This window comes from Phocoena phocoena, chromosome 20, assembly GCF_963924675.1.
Source record: "Phocoena phocoena chromosome 20, mPhoPho1.1, whole genome shotgun sequence".
In the NCBI taxonomy this organism is placed as follows: domain Eukaryota; kingdom Metazoa; phylum Chordata; class Mammalia; order Artiodactyla; family Phocoenidae; genus Phocoena; species Phocoena phocoena.
The window spans coordinates 33,159,300-33,162,119 of record NC_089238.1 but is presented as its reverse complement, the minus strand read 5'-3'; the positions used below and the strand labels follow the sequence as shown (position 1 = coordinate 33,162,119).

Here is a 2,820-nt window from a genome sequence, read left to right as displayed (position 1 = left end):
GTGCTCCTTCCCTATCTAAGGACAATTGACCGCACTAGAAGGAGACTGATAAAATTTAATGGTCTTTTTTTTTAAGTTATTTCTAATTTAAATGTGATTTAAGAAAATTAATACCCAAGTCTGATTCAGAAGTCGTTTGGGGCAGCTAAATTACAAGGCTCCTTAGAGGAAGAGTTTTTTCCATTCAATTAATGAACAAATTTTTAGGTATTATCAAGGTATGATTGATACAATAAACAGCACGTATTTAAGGGGTACAACTTGACCAGTGTTGAAATATGCATACACTCATGTAACTATCATCACAGTCAACATAATAAACAATTCCATAATGCCCAATAGTTTACTGGACATGTCTGAAATCTACTCTCCAGCTCTGTCCTTAGACAACCACTAATCTGTTTTTTGTTTGTTTGCTCTTATTTTTTTTGGGGGGGGTGGGGTTTTTTGTGGTTTGGAGAGTATTTTTTACTGGTTTCCAAGCGATCCTTTATTGAAATATTTTCCTTAGTAGTTCCTAACTAGCTGGGCATTCAACTGCACCAGTTGATGTCATCTATGACATCATGACGGTGGTGACCATCAACACTGCAGCCATACACTGGGCAGTCCCCAGGATTTCTTGAATGGTTCCAGAGAGTTTTCTAGCTAAACATCCATGCCACATCTGTCAGACAAAGTTGACAATCTCTTCAACAGTGATGTTTCCTATGTGCTTAATGTTTTTTGATTCTTTCCGTCTCTAGGTGGTTCCTTGAGGGCTTTGATGGCCAGGGTAGAAGTAGAAGGTACCACCTCAGTCTGGGCCTGTCTGTTTTAAATGGGTAGGTCCACTATAATCCTCAGGCCCTTCATGTCACTGGTTGCCTTGGTGATGCCACCACCAAGCTTTTTTGGAGACAGACTCAGGGGACAGATATTGGTGGCCAGGGCAGACGTGGTATCAATTTCCCGACTAAGGCCCCTCAAGTACACACAACTTTTGATCTTGTTGGGGTTGAACTTGAGCGACATGTTGGAGGCAGCTGGTGTCGGATAGACCTGGATGCAAAAAGACAGAAGAAAGTTGCCCCTTGGCCTGCTCTGAGATAAAAGAGGAAAGCTGCTTTCTGTTATATATTTGTTTGCACTTTCTAGAATCTTCTAGAAATGAGGTCCTGTAGTATGTACTCTTTTTTGGTCTGGCTTATGTAATGCAACATAAATGATTTTGAGATTCATCCATGTTGTTGCGTGTATCAATAGTTTATTCCTTTTTTCTGAGTTTATTGTAAGGATATAGAAAAACTAAATTGAAATGGACCATAGACCTAAACGCCAACCCATAAAACTTCTAAAAGAAAACAGGAAAAAATCATAATGGCCTTGAGTTGGGATAAGATATCTAATATAGCAGGGGTCCCCAACCGCCATGCCGTGGACCACTACTGGTCCGCAGCCTGTTAGGAACCGGGCCGTGCAGCAGGAGGTGAGCGGCGGGCAAACGAGTTAAGCTTCATCTGCCTCTCCCCATCGCTCGCATTACCGCCTGAGCCATCCCCGCCACCCCACCCCACCCCACCCCCTGGTCTGTGGAAAAACTGTCTTCTACAGAACCGGTTCCTGGTGCCAAAAAGGCTGGGGGCCCTGTATAGGACAACAAAAGTGTGAACTATTAAAACATCAATAAATTGGACTTCATCAAAATTAAAACTTTTTCTCTTCCAAACACACTGTTAAGAAAGTGGAAAGGCGGGCTTCCCTGGTGGCGCAGTGGTTACGAATCTGCCTGCCAATGCAGGGGACACGGGTTCGAGCCCTGGTCAGGGAAGATCCTACACGCCGTGGAGCAACTAAGCCCATGCACCCCAACTACTGAGCCTGTGCTCTAGAGCCCGCGAGCCACAACTACTGAAGCCCACGAGCCACAACTACTGAAGCCCGTGTGCCTAGAGCCTGTGCTCTGAAACAAGAAAAGCCACTGAAATGAGAAGCCCGCGCACTGCAACGAAGAGTAGCCCCCGCTCACCGCAACTAGAGAAAGCCCGCGCACAGCAACGAAGACCTAACGCGGCCAAAGATAAATAAATAAATAAATTTATTTAAAAAAAAGAAACGCCACACACTTTGAAGCAGCCAAAGGTGGTAAGGCCTGGAGTGGAAGCCAGCTTTATTTATTGTCAAGGCCAGCACATTCGTCAACTCTCCTCATTAAAATTTGCCAATTAATGAGCAGTGGCATACCCCTTAGCAAAGGTCAGCAGCAACCTAAGCAAACTTATCAAAAATTCAAAAAGGTACAGAGTTTGGGAAAAGTTCATTCTTCACTTAATTAACGGATCTAATTACAATCCTGACATAACAAAATGCAAAATGCGCTCTTCAAAAGACACGCAGTCAAAGGTTTAACAGCCCAGATAACCTTCTCCTTTGGTACAGGCTGACCCAAATGTGTGGGGGAGGGGGGGGCGGAATCTTAGCATACAGTCAACGGGTTGATGAAATGGCTTTTCAAGAAATTAAAGCTTAGTAGGGTATCAGTAACCCAGAGCAACAAAGGAATTGAAAGAGAATGAAGACGCTCCCACATCCTGCAATCTGGCTGAACACAGAGTCAAGGCTTTCACTAATCTCCTTTGTTAGCAGACATCAAAGTATTTATTTGGTGACCTTTCCTGACTAGTTGTGAATAGCACTTTAGCATCCTAAAGAGTCCGGGTCTGTAACTGTTGCCTCATTTAGATGAAACCTAAGATACAATAAGATAGAATGGATATGCTGTGCTTACATTGTTTCTGAAATAGCAGGTCCAGAATTTCAAACCAGGTACCACTAACCAAA

At 43.5% G+C, this 2,820-nt stretch overlaps 1 pseudogene; it reads right to left on the bottom strand.

Moving 5' to 3' along the window:
* Nucleotides 1-517: 517 nt before the first annotated feature.
* On the bottom strand, nt 518-1,014 carry LOC136141155 (large ribosomal subunit protein uL11-like; annotated as a pseudogene).
* Between the last annotated feature and the right edge of the window lie 1,806 nt (nt 1,015-2,820).